Consider the following 15,068-nt stretch of genomic DNA (forward strand, 5'->3'; position numbering starts at 1 on the left):
ATGTTGGCCATGTCCATGTCTTCCTCTGTGAGATTTCTCTTCACGTCTTTTGCCCATTTCATGATTGGATTGTTTGTTTCTTTGGTGTTGAGTTTAATAAGTTCTTTATAGATTTTGGAAACTAGCCCTTTATCTGATATGTCATTTGCAAATATCTTCTCCCATTCTGTAGGTTGCCATTCATTTTTTTAAAAGATTTATTTATTTTAGAGAGAGAGAGAGCATGCACACAGGGGAGAGGTAGCAGGGGATGGACAGCAAAATCCCAACTAGACTCCCCACTGAGTGTGGAGCCCAATGCAGAACTCAATCCCATGATCCTGAGACCACAACCTGAGCCAAAATCAAGAATCAGATGCTTGGGGGCGGGGGGGGGGACGGGGCAAGATGGCTGAAGAGTGGGGTCCCCAAGTCACCTGTCCCCACCAAATTACATAGGTAACTTTCAAATAGTCCTGAAAATCTACGAATTCGGCCTGAGATTTAAAGAGAGAAGAGCTGGAATGCTACAGTGAGAAGACGGGGAGGGGGAGGGGGGAAGAAATAAAGAAACACAAGGCCTCCAAGGGGGAGGGGCCCCCGAGGAGCCGGGCTGAGGCCGGGGCGAGTGTCCCCAGGACAGGAGAGCCCCGTCCCGGAGGAGCAGGAGCTGCACCGACCTTCCTGGAGGAAAGGGGCCCGCCGGGAGTTAGAGCTGGACCCAGGAGGGCGGGGATTGCCTTGGGCTCCCTGGGACACTAACAGACACCTGCGCCCCAGGGAGGACATGCGACACCCTGCGGCCGAGCTCCCTAAGGGCTGCAGCTCGAGCACGAGTGGACCCGGAGCAGCTCGGAGGGGCTCAGGCGGCGGCTCCGCGGAGGGGGCTGCGGGGCGGGAGCGCGAATCCACCAGCGCAGGCCCCGGAGCACAGGGCGCGGGGACACAGCCCAGGATCCCGCGCTGGCCCCGGGACAGGCAGAGGCCGGGAGGGCACAGGACAGCGAGGACGCTCCTGCCCCCGGGGGGCCCCCAAGAGAGCCACTGAGCCGATCAGCGGCCCCGCCCCCAGAACATCCAGGCCCCTGCAGACTGAGAGCTCCCTAGTTACTGCTGAATCCAGGGCTCCAGAGCTGGCCACCGCCACTGGCCTCACAGGATAAACAACCCCCACTGAGCCTCACAGTGGCCTCACCTAATAAACAGCTTAAACATCTTTCACTGAGCCCTGCACCAGGCAGGGGGCTGAGCAGCTCCCCCAAATGCTAACACCTGAAAATCAGGCAGCAGGCCCCTACCCCAGAAGTCCAGCTAGACGGACAGGGGAAAAACAAATTATTGACCAAGCAGCACTGGAAAGTTCCAGGGGAAGTCGAGGGATTTATAGTATACAGAATCAGAGGATACTCCCCCTTGTTTTTTGTTTTTTGATTTCTGTTTGCTTCCCCCCCCCTTTTTTTTTCTTCATTTCTTTTCCTCTCTTTTTTCTTTTTTTTTCTTTTTTTTTTTCTTTTTTCTTTTTCTTTTCTTCTTCCTCTTCTCTCTTTTTCTCCTTTTCCCAACTTGTTTTTGGCCACTGCAATGAGCAAAATGACTAGAAGGAAAACCTCACCTCAAAAGAAAGAATCAGAAACAGTTCTCTCTCCCTCAGAGTTACAAAATCTGGACTACAATTCAATGTCAGAAAGGCAATTCAGAAGCATTATTATAAAGCTACGGGTGGCTCTAAAAAAAAGCATAAAGGACTCAAGAGACTTCATGACTGCAGAATTTAGATCTAGTCAGGCAGAAATTAAAAATCAATTGAATGAGATGCAATCCAAACTAGAGGTCCTAACGACGAGGGTTAACGAGGTGGAAGAACCAGTGAGTGACATAGAAGACAAGTTGATGGCAAAGAGGGAAACTGAGGAAAAAAGAGACAATTCAAAGATCATGAGTATAGATTAAGGGAAATAAGTGACAGCCTGAGGAAGAAAAACCTACGTTTAATTGGGGTTCCCAAGGGCACCAAAGGGACAGAGGGCCAGAATATGTATTTGAACAAATCATAGCTGAAAACTTTCCTAATCTGGGAAGGGAAACAGGCATTCAGATCCAGGAAATAGAGAAATCCCCCCCTAAAATTTAAAAAAAAAAAAAAAAAACCGTTCAACACCTTGACATTTAATAGTGAAGCTTGCAAATTCCAAAGATAAAGAGAAGATCCTTAAAGCAGCAAGAGACAAGAGATCCCTAACTTATAAGAGGAGAAATATCAGATTAACAGAAGACCTCTCCACAGAGACCTGGCAGGCCAGAAAGGGCTGGCAGGATATATTCAGGGTCCTAAATGAGAAGAACATGCAGCCGAGAATACTTTATCCAGCAAGGCTCTCATTCAGAATAGAAGGAGAGATAAAGACCTTCCAAGACAGGCAGGAACTGAAAGAATATGTGACCACCAAAATAGCTCTGCAAGAAATTTTAAGGGGGACTCTTAAAATTCCCCTTTAAGAAGAAGTCCAGTGGAACAATCCACAAAAACAGGGACTGAATAGATATCATGATGACACTAAACTCATCTCTCTCAATAGTAACTCTGAACGTGAACGGGCTTAATGACCCCATCAAAAGGCACAGGGTGTCAGACTGGATAAAAAAGCAGGACCCATCTATTTGCTGTCTACAAGAGACTCATTTTAGACAGAAGGACACCTACAGCCTGAAAATAAAAGGTTGGAGAACTATTTACCATTCAAATGGTCCTCAAAAGAAAGCAGGGGTAGCCATCCTTATATCAGATAAACTAAAATTTACCCCAAAGACGATAGTGAGAGATGAAGAGGGACACTATATCATACTTAAAGGATCTATCCAACGAGAGGACTTAATAATCCTCAATATATATGCCCCAAATGTGGGAGCTGCCAAATACATCAATCAATTAATAATCAAAGTTAAGACATACTTAAATAATAATACACTTATACTTGGTGACTTCAATCTAGCACTTTCTACACTCGATAGGTATTTTAAGCACAACATCTCCAAAGAAACAAGAGCTTTAAATGATACACTGGACCAGATGGATCTCACAGATATCTACAGAACTTTACATCCAAACTCAACTGAATACACATTCTTCTCAGGTGCACATGGAACTTTCTCCAGAATAGACCACATACTGGCTCACAAATCAGGACTGAACTGATACCAAAAGATTGGGATCATCCCCTGTGTATTCTCAGACCATAATGCCTTGAAATTAGAACTAAATCACAAGAAGAAGTTTGGAAGGATTTCAAACACGTGGAGGTTAAGGACCATCCTGCTAAAAAATGAAAGGGTCAACCGGGAAATTAATGAAGAATTAAAAAGGTTCATGGAAACTAATGAGAATGAAGATACAACCATTCAAAATCTTTGGGATGCATCAAAAGCAGTCCTGAGGGGGAAATACATCGCAATACCAGCAGCAATCCAAAAACTGGAAAGAACTCAAATACAAAAGCTCACCTTACACATAAAGGAGCTAGAGAAAAAAGAGCAAATAGATCCTACACCCAGCAGAAGAAGAGAGTTCATAAAGTTTCGAGCAGAACTCAATGAAATCAAGACCAGAAGAACTGTGGAACAGATTAACAAAACCAGGCGTCGGTTCTTTGAAAGAATTAATAAGATAGATAAACCATTAGCCAACCTTATTAAAAAGAAGAGAGAGAAGACTCAAATTAATAAAATCATGAATGAGAAAGATCACTACCAACACCAAGGAAATACAAACGATTTTAAAAACATATTATGAACAGCTGTACGCCAATAAATTATGCAATCTAGAGGAAATGGATGCATTCCTGGAAAACCACAAACTTCCAAAACTGGAACTGGAAGAAATAGAAAACCTGAACAGGCCAATAACCAGGGAGGAAATTGAAGCAGTTATCAAAAACCTCCCAAGACACAAAAGTCAAGGGCCAGATGGCTTCCCAGGGGAATTCTATCAAATGTTTAAAGAAGAAACCAGACCTATTTTCCTAAAGCTGTTTGGAAAGATAGAAAGAGATGCAGTACTTCCAAATTCATTCTATGAGGCCAGCATCACCTTAATTCCGAAACCAGACAAAGACCCCACCAAAAAAGGAGAATTACAAACCAATATCCCTGATGAACATGGATGCAAAAATTCTCAACAAGATACTAGCCAATAGGATACAATAGTATATTAAGAAGATTATTCACCATGACCAAGTAGGATTTATCCCCGGGACACAAGGCTGGTTCAACACTAATAAAACAATCAATGTGATTCATCATATCAGTAAGAGAAAAAACAAGAACCATATGATCCTTTCAATAGATGCAGAGAAAGCATTTGACAAAATACAGCATCCATTCCTGATCAAAACCCTTCAGAGTGTAGGATAGAGGGAACATTCCTCAACATCTTAAAAGTCATCTATGAAAAGCCCACAGGAAATATCATTCTCAATGGGGAACCATTGGGAGCCTTTCCCCTAAGATCAGGAACAAGAAAGGGATGTCCACTCTTACCACTGCTATTCAACCTCGTACTAGAAGTCCTAGCCTCAGCTGTCAGACAACAAAAATTAATAAAAGGCATTCAAATTGGCAAAGAAGAAGTCAAACTATCCCTCTTCACCAATGACATGATACTGTACATAGAAAACCCAAAAGCCTCCACCCCAAGATTGCTAGAACTCATACAGCAATTTGGTAGCATGGCAGGATACAACATCAATGCCCAGAAATCAGTGGCATTTCTATACACTAACAATGAGACTGAAGAAAGAAAAATTAAGGACTCAATCCCATTTACAATTGCACCCAAAAGCATAAGATACCTAGGAATAAACCTAACCAAAGAGGTAAAGGATCTATACCCTAAAAACTATAGAACACTTCTAAAAGAAATGGAGGAAGACACAGAAAAATATTCCATGCTCATGGATTGGAAGAATTAATATTGTGAAAATGTCAATGTTCCCCAGGGCAATTTACACGTTTAATGCAATCCTGATAAAAATACCATGGACTTTCTTCAGAGAGTTAGAACAAATTATTTTAAGATTTGTGTGGAATCAGAAAAGACCCCGAATAGCCAGGGGAATTTTAAAAAAGAAAACCAGAGCTGGGGGCATCACAATGCCAGATTTCAGGTTGTACTACAAAGCTGTGATCATCAAGACAGTGTGGTACTGGCACAAAAACAGACACATAGATCAATGGAACAGAATAGAGAATCCAGAGTGGACCCTCAACTTTAGGGTCAACTAATATTCGACAAAGGAGGAGAGACTATCCACTGGAAAAAAAGACAGTCTCTTCAATAAATGGTGCTGGGAAAATTGGACAGCCACATGCAGAAGAATGAAACTAGACCACTCTCTTTCACCATACACAAAGATACATGATACACTCAAAATGGATGAAAGATCTAAATGTGAGACAAGGTTCCATCAAAATCCTAGCGGAGAACACAGGCCCTTTTTGAACTCGGCCACAGTAACTTCTTGCAAGATACATCCACAAAGGCAAAAGAAAGAAAAGCAAAAATGAACTATTGGGACTTTATCAAAATAAGAATCTTTTGCATAGCAAAGGATACAGTCAACAAAACAAAAGACAACCTACAGAATGGGAGAAGATATTTGAAAATGACCTATCAGATAAAGGGCTAGTTTCCAAGATCTATAAAGAACTTCTTAAACTCAACAGCAAAGAAACAATCCAATCATGAAATGGGCAAAAGACATGAAGAGAAATCTCACAGAGGAAGACATAGACATGGCCAACATGCACATGAGAAAATGCTCTGCATCACTTGCCATCAGGGAAATACAAATCAAAACCACAATGAGATACCACCTCACACCAGTGAGAATGGGGAAAATTAACAAGGCAGGAAACAACAAATGTTGGAGAGGATGTGGGGAAAGGGGAACCCTCTTGGACTGTTGGTGGGAATGTGAACTGGTGCAGCCACTCTGGAAAACTGTGTGGAGGTTCCTCAAAGAGTTAAAAATGGACCTGCCCTACAACCCAGCAATTGCACTGCTGGGGATTTACCCCAAAGATACAGATGCAATGAAACGCTGGGACACCTGCACCCCGATGTTTCTATCAGCAATGGCCACAATAGCCAAACTGTGGAAGGAGCCTTGGTGTCCATCGAAAGATGAATGGATAAAGAAGATGTGGTTTATGTATACAATGGAATATTACTCAGCAATTAGAAACGACAAATACCCACCATTTGCTTCGATGTGGATGGAACTGGAGGGTATTATGCTGAGTGAAATGAGTCAATTGGAGAAGGACAAACATTATAGGGTCTCATTCATTTGGGGAATATAAAAAATAATGAAAGGGAATAAAGGGGAAAGGAGAAAAAATAAGTGGGAAATATCAGAAAAGGAGACAGAACATGAAAGACTCCTAACTCTGGGAAATGAACTAGGGGTGATGGAAGGGGAGGTTTGCGGGGGGTGGGGGTGACTGGGTGAGGGGCACTGAGGTGGGCACTTGATGGGATGTTGACAAATTGAACACCAATAAAAAAATAAATTTATTAAAAAAAAAAAAAAAGAATCAGATGCTTAACTGACTGAGCCTCTCAGGCACTGCTCTTTCTCCCATATAAAATATCAAGAAATAATCTTGTCAATTTGGTCATAGGATTTTACAAAATGGATTATTTCCCAAACAGGAAGGAAAAAAAAGAAAGAAAGCTATATCCAGTCTTAACAATCTGAAAAGAGGGAAAAAAAAAGAGAGTTAAGTAAAAGAGGGAATAAGAAACATATCCAAGCTTTGCTTGTCTAGGCCAAAGTCATAAGCATGAAAGTGAAATATATGAGGTGGGTAGAAAGGAATCCTCAGAGTAGACAGACCTATTTCACTGCTTACTTGGATGCAAAGATGAGACCTCTGGGAAGGGTATCTCTAAAGCTTCAGAACATAATTCCAAAAGAGTAAACAAAGAGGGAGACATAGCATACTCAGATTGAGAGGGAAATTAGGTAGCAATCAAGAGTTGCTATTGACTATTAGTTCCAAAGTTCCAATTCAGAAAATTTAGGCATGCCTCCTAAGATTCAGGTATGGTATACAGCTCCTGAAATGGACCCAGTAAATACTACTTCCTGTTATTCACAGCCTTCAGAATCTCTTCCTTTTGAGTAACTAGCTTTGAGCGAATTAAATGGAGTAACCCAAGGGGGATGTCAATTCTGTGATTGGCTTTCCAATATTGTGACTTTTGTCTCACTAGCAAATTCTATTGCCTTCTCAGCTTGCACACTAAAGAAGCAAAGGGTCATGGTTAAGAGGCACACATGACGGAAAGCTAAGAGTTCTAATAGTCTGCCCAGGCTGCCATAATAGAATGCTACAAATTGAGTGCCTTAAACAACAGAAAATTATTTTCTTACAGTTGTGGAGACTGGAGGTCTAAGATCAAGATGCCATCATGGTTGGTTTCTGGTTAGATCTCTCTCCTTGGGTTGCAGATGGCTGCCATCTCAGTGTGTACTCAAATGGCTTTTCCTCTATGCACACATGGGAACAAAGAGAATTCTAGCATCTCTTCCTCTTCTTATAAGGACCTTGGTCCTATTGGATTAGGGATGACCTCATTTAACCTTAATTACCTCCTTAAAGGACCCATCTCCAAACACACATTGATGGGTTTGGGCTTCAAATTCATATGACTTGGGAGAGTGAGGGAGGATACAATTCAGCCTGTAACAGTGGCCTCTGAGCACCACCCATTGAGGATCTGTGGCCTTCTGGCCAACAGCTAGTAAAAAAACTGAATGCTGGCAACAACTAAGTGAGTTTAGAAGCAGATCCTTGCCCAGTTGAGCTGTTAGGTGAAACTACAAACTTTGATTGCAAGCTTGTGAAATACTGTGAAACCGAGGATACAGATAAGCCATGCCAAGATCTTTAACCAATAAAATCTACAAGATAATAAATGTATATTGTTTTAAATTACTCAGTTTTGTGGTAATTTGTTAGACACCAACAGATGGCAAATACAGAAAGATGTTGTGAGAGGCAGTAGGTCATCTAATCTATAGAGGCCAGGGATCAAGCAGTTGTGCAGGAATCAAGAGAGGTTTTTTTTTTTTTTTTTTTTTTTTTTTTTTTTTACTGAAGCAGACCTGCTGTTCCTCCTTAGTATGATGAAAACAGAGAAGTTTAAGTGTGGTTAAGGCTGTGGGTTCCAAAGTCAGAAAAACCTGAATTCTAATCAGTCTGACACTTTCTAGCAGTATATTCTTAGACAAGTCACTATACAGCAAAAAGGAATGCAAAGTGTGGAATGAAAAGCAAAGTGTATTAATATTTAAAGTGGATATAAGAACTGGGCTAGAAATAAATGAAATAAGAATTTTTTTGAAACATAAGTATTTGATTGACATTGGCTATTATTGTTAGGATGCAATCAGAGAAAGAAAGTAGAAGTGGGGCTTCAAACATGTACTAAGCTCCTAATAGGTGCCAAGAAATTTTCTATGCTCTGTGTGTATGAAATCTTGCATCCTCAGCACAATTCTCCATGATAGTTACCAGGTCTTCTTTTTTGGAACAGTAATCTCAGGGAATCTAAGTAACTGGGCTAGCTTTATCCAGGCCCCATGGGAATTTAAATCTAGGATTATGGGTCTTGAGAACTCAGACTCTTTTGGTTGTACCATGCTTCCAAAATAATAATAAAATGCTGACAAAAATCTGCAGAAGTTACTTAACATACTACAGAGTTGAATGCCAGCCTCTTGCAAAATGGAAAATTTAATGACAGTAAAATACTCTTTGGTTCAGACTGTTTTCAATTTAGATTGAATCCCTTTTCCTATTACTTCTGCTAATGTCATGGCCACATCAGAAAGAGATTATCATTGGCTAATTTAAAATGATTTTATTCAATTTATTCGATTTACTTCACAAAAGAGAGAAGTAGGTGTATATTTCCCATTGCTTCTCAACAAAATAGGGGCATCACCCTTTGCGTTGCATTGATTTGATTTTTGTTCACATCTCTCTCACATACTCCATTAGTTGCAGCTGGATTATTATAGCTTCCTGGAATTGATCAAGTTTATATTGGGAAAGATAATTTTTGAAGGAGAAATCAGAAACATAAAAACCTTTTTCTTTCACATTAATAAGACAGAAGTGGCTATGTAAACCAGCATGTTAACCTTCTATTTCCATGCACTCTTCCAGAACGAATGACACTGCTATGTGCATATGTGTTTCTGTGACTTTTCAATATGCTCTAAATGTTACATCTAGAAAATACAATGGTCAGTTCTACAAGAACATCAATGATTTGTCAGGCCCATCCCACAAAAAGTGATGGGAAGACAAGAAAATGAGACCAGGGAGAAAAACACTAGATAAATAATGTCAGAAGCTAGAAGCAAACAAGGGAAATGACAAACTATCCCACTAAAGATACTTTAGATGTTGCGTTTCTATTAAATGCAGAAGATTGCCTACTAAAATGACTAGGAAAAGAAAAAAAAAGGTGAAAGAAATATAAGGTAAGTTTATTTCTCCATCATTTGTTACATACTCCAAAATCTAGTAAATAAATTCAAGGACATATTGACCATGAATTGAGGCCTTAGATCCCTTGGAAGGAAAAATAATATTAGATATATAAAATGACCAATTATGGTGAATGCAAAGCAAAGCGGCTGTAGTAATTCTCTGGTGTTCTCCTGGTTTCCTTCTATCTTTCCAGGCTCTTCTGCTATTGTGGTGGTGTTTTGTTGTTGTTGTTACTGTTGTTTTTTCTACTCTGCATCTTTTCTCTTTTCTTGTTCTTTATTGAGTTTAATTACAGTTATTGTTCGTGGGCTGTTGAGCTTCAAAATCATTTGCTGTCTTGTATGTTTACCCTGTACTTGATTCATTCACAGCTGTTCGTCAGTGCCATGCTATTCAGACTGGGGAGTGAAATTGCTTATCTTCACAGAGCAAAGAAAGCAGTTTCATTTACTCAAGGTCTATAAAGGGAGAATAATAAAATGATTATAATGGAAATTCTTTAGTTCAATTTACTTAAATTTTTATGTGCCAATATTGTGGTATACTTTTTATGACACCCTATTAACTATGGTCACTAATTTCTGGAGATAGCTGAAAAAATGAAGCTGTACTTTTTCTAGAGTAAGTGGGTCAACATCTATGGGCCCCAAATGAAAACATATAGGCATCTCTGCCTTAACAATGATAGTTATGGATTGGCTTTACTGTGTAGGCATAATCTGAATAATATCAAATAAGATTTCTTTGCATAAAAGTTTTGCTGATGTGCCTGACATTTTCATGTTTTAGTGTCTAATTTGTTTGAAAGTATTTTCCTGACATAAGTTCTTTTAATATGTAAAGTGTTACCTGGGAGTAATACATCAGCTATCACCAGAATCTGGAATTTGTTTATGAAATGACACAGGTGCAAGTCATCCCATGGAGTATACTCCCTCATTTCAGGATAAATCAATCCTTCTGGGCATTGAACACTTGCCAGTGAATGCAGCTCCCTTACTGAAGTCCCCCAGAGCACTCTTCACAAGGTTTTCTATGTCAACTTCTTCTTTTTACCATTAAGGCCACCATTTAATCTGTCTCTAAAATCTACTGTTTGAAGCATATTGAAAAACCTTCCTACAGGTATTGAAAGAGTCTTAAGAGATCATGTACTATTACTTCTAAAGTTTATTTAAAGATGAAGAAGCATGACCTTTAGAAATCTTAAATGAGGGACACCTGGGTGGCTCAGCAGTTGAGCATCTGCCTTTGGCTCAGGGTGTGATCCCGGAGTCCCGGGATCGAGTCCCACATCAGACTCCCTGCATGGAGCCTGCTTCTCCCTCTGCCTATGTCTCTGCCTCTCTGTGTGTGTGTGTGTCTCATGAATAAATAAATGAAATCTTTTTTTAAAAAAAAAGAAGCTTTAAATAAAATGATGGCATGGTTGAAGTTTGAGAGGTCAATAATAAGTCTAAGAGAAAAATCTAATGAAGTAACTATCTCTTTGGCATTTACCTTGGAGGCATCTGTCAATCCAAAATGGCCTATACACCAAGATTTAAAGGGCTTTGTTGGGACAAATATCAAAATCAGAGGTCTTGAGGAACATGGGAGTTTGAATCAAATATATTCATACCAAGACATAACCAGGACTCCCAAAAAGTGATCCTTCAGTGTCTTGGGCTCTGGTAGACTGTTGGAAGAAGGAAAATGAAATGAGACTACCTGCCAACTTTAGCTTTTAACCAAAAAGAACAATCTTCTCTGAAAATTCTAGCTACATGCTGGTAAAAGGTCAGTATTTGTCCTACTTGCATGCCTCCGAATACCCAAAGAAGAATATTAATTTAGTTGAAGTGGTTCTCAGTATAGTGCCTCTAGGAACCTGGCAGGAGCAAAGAATAACTCTCCCTAGAGGAGCATACTTTAACCAGGTCTCAAAATTATCATACTGATAGCAAGCAAAAAAAGATAATTTTGCAATGAAAAATTATCAATGAATATACTTTAACCAGGCCTCAAAATTATCATACTGATAGCATGCAAAGAAAATAATTTTGCAATGGAAAATTAACAAATACCCAAGACACAAATCAGATTATACAGAGTACAAACATAAAATTATCAGATACAAAACAATAAATATGTTTATATTATTTTTAAAAATGAGGTTATAAAAAGGAACTTAAAGGCATACAAGCAATCAAAAACAAATGGGCAATTTCAAAAAGAAACAAACAATTTTTTGGAAAGAGTGTAAAAACTCAATAAATTGGATAGAGAGCAAATAAGATGCAAACTAGGAGGTTATTAGTGAATTGGAATATAGAAACAAGCATGCTGAAAGAATGTACCAGAAGGAAAAATAATGGAAAATGGGGAAGCTGAACAATGTGGAGTATACAATGGGCTAATCTATCACAAAACTGAAATTACAGAGAGAAGGAAAAGATAAGAGACAGGAAATGCTTGAAGAAATGAAGGGAGTTTTTCTAAACTAATGAAAGACACAAATATTCAAATCAAGGAAGCCCAATAAAAGTCTAATATTATAAATATAAACAAAACGAAACATCTTCATTCATTTACACCATAATAAAACTGAGAAAGACCTTAAAAGCAGTCAAAGAGATAAAATAGTAAACCAACAATATATGGCAATTTGACCACTGACTTCATGCAGGATACTAGAAAACGGTGAAATAATAGTTTTAAAATGAAATTGTAACTATATATTCATCAAAATTTTCTTTCAAAATAAGGAGAAAAGAAGACAATTTTAAGCAGAAACAAAAAATCATTGGATAAAGTTTTCCCCAATAGATCTTTACTAAATGACAAAAGATATGGTAGGCATAAGGAAAATGACCCCAGAAGATTTCTCTTTCATAAGTTAAATATACATGCTAAAATTTTCAGGATGACTATCAAAAAAGTATATGTATAGACAAAACAATAATGGTAACCACAACTATTTTAACAATAACTTCAACCAATCTTAAAATTCAAGACAAAACAATCAGAAAAAGCAGGAGAAACAGAAAGCACAAAAACCATTTTAGGAATATTTTTAAAATCATAATCAAAATAAAGACTAAATAATATCTCCCATTAAAATATAAATATTTTTTGCCTAAAATTAACAAAATATATTTTCTTTACAAAAGTATATGTAACCTTCAAGAACACTGAAAGATTGAAAGTAAAATGATGGAAAAGATATGCTGAGTAAATAATCAGAAGACTTATTTTTACTCTATTAGCATGAGAGAAAATGGATGCCTGGGTGGCTCAGTGACTGAGTGTCTGCTAAGGGAGTGATCCCAGGGTGTCAGGATGGAGTCCTACCTTGGTCTCCCCACAGGGATCCTGCTTCTCCTTCTGCCTGTGTCTCTGCTTCTCTCTCTCTCTGTGTGTGTCTCTCATGAATGAATTAAAAAAATAATAAAGCAAAAGGCACTAAAAATAAAGATGACACATGTTAATAAAAATCCAATGAAGGATTAAAAGGGTGGGATAGTCTAAACTTGTATGAGCATAATAACATAGTCAAAATAAATGAAGTAAAAACTGACACAAACACAAGAAGAAAGAAATCCAACATCAAAACAAGACATCAAACAAGTAAGAATTTAGAACATCAAAACATCATGAAGAGACAAGTTGAACTAAACAACATATGTAATACCAGGTCTAACCACTCATGCATCACTGACTAAAGTAGGTCATATTCCATCTATTTGCCTTGCCAAAAAGTGTCAGAAAATTTTTAAAACTTTGTATCATTAAGACTATATTCTCTAAGGTGCTCGCTTCGGCAGCACATATACTAAAATTGGAACGATACAGAGAAGATTAGCATGGCCCCTGCGCAAGGATGACACGCAAATTCGTGAAGACTATATTCTCTAAGTACAATGTTACACATTTAGAAGTTATTAAAATTCTTTTAATAATTTTAATGATTATATCATTACATTTCATTTTTTAATTCTAATGCAATTTTTTAAAGATTTATATATTTTATAGAGAGCAGATGCAAGTGGGAGAAGGGGAGAGGGAGAGAGAGAAACTCAAGCAGACTCCCTGCAGAGCCTGGAACCCAGATGCAGGACCCAATTTCAGGACCCTGAGATCAGGACATCAGCCAAAATTAAGTCAGTTGCTTAACCAGCTGAGCTACCCAGGTGCCCTCTAAAGTAATTTTTTTTAAACAACATCTAAATAATGAGTTTGAGGGTACCTGGGTGGCTCAGCGATTGAGCACCTGCCTTTGGCTCAGGTCGGGATCCTAGAGTCCTGGGATCGAGTCCCACATCAGGCTTCCTGCATGGAGCCTGCTTCTCCCTATGCCTATGTCTCTGCCTCTCTTTCTGTGTCTCCATGAATAAATAAATAAGATCATAAAAAAGAATATCAAAAAATAAATAAATAATGAGTTTGGTGTTAAAGAATAAATTTATAAATAAGAAAATATTCAGCTGATCTGTAAGAAAAATACTACATCTTAAACATAAAATACAGTCTTTAAAAGGAAATGTATAGGCTTAAAAGTATATATTAGAAAATAGTCAGAAAAGTAATGAGTCAACTTAAGATAGCAACAAAGTTGCTATCCAACAAAGTAGCAATCCAAGTTGCTATCCAGTTGTTTGTTTGTTTAGCAAACAAAAAGAATTTATCCAGAGAAAAATAAAAGAAAATAAAATTTTAAAAAACTAAAATTGCATTTTATTAATAGGATAAACAAAGATAAATACTGGTTGTTTGAAAATGGCAAATAAAATAAATGAGCCTCCTGGCTAATTTTAAGTGTAGCAATAAAAATATATAGCAGATATTAAATTTTAAGAACATTATGAAACACTGTACAAATAAATCTCAAAGTGTTTATGAATTTCCAGAAAAATATAAATTACAAAAACTGACTCAAGATATAATAGCAAACCTAAATAGTCTTGTAACCATTAAAGTTACTGAATCTGTAGTTGAAAACTAATCCAAATGAAAACACCAGACCTATACAATTCTAGAGGTGAACTTAATTAAACATTCAAGGAAGATAAAATTCCTTTCTTTTCAGAGGGGAAAATAAATTCTCCAATTCATTTTATGAGGTTAGCACAATAGACACCAAATCAGGAGAAGATATAAAAACAGAAGAATTTTTCAAGAAAGGAAGATCATAGAATAATTATATTCATGAGCCTGATTACAAACATCCTAAAAGGAGAGGGGAATAATATATATAAATATACATTTATATAATATATTTATAATATACATTCATATATATATGAAATATATGTTTATAATTGAAGGAAATTTTAAAGGAAAATTACAGAACCATTTTGTCCATGGGTATGAATATAAATATTCTGAAAGAGGAAAAAAATATAATATATATGTATATCATATATATTTATATAAATAATAATGCAGTATATATTTTAATGGAATTATTTAACAATGAAAATAAATTAGCTATAGGTACTGCATGGCTGAATTCTAGAAATATAACATTGAGAATAAAGAGTCAT

The 15,068-nt window shown here is 37.7% G+C and overlaps 1 non-coding gene across 1 annotated transcript; it reads left to right on the forward strand.

The window, feature by feature from the left end:
• Positions 1–13,333: 13,333 nt before the first annotated feature.
• On the forward strand, positions 13,334–13,440 carry LOC121479175. Its single transcript, XR_005984678.1, has one exon. It is a non-coding gene; the product is annotated as a U6 spliceosomal RNA (small nuclear RNA).
• The last annotated feature ends 1,628 nt before the right edge of the window (positions 13,441–15,068 follow it).

Source organism: Vulpes lagopus, chromosome 19 (genome assembly GCF_018345385.1).
Source record: "Vulpes lagopus strain Blue_001 chromosome 19, ASM1834538v1, whole genome shotgun sequence".
NCBI lineage: Eukaryota > Metazoa > Chordata > Mammalia > Carnivora > Canidae > Vulpes > Vulpes lagopus.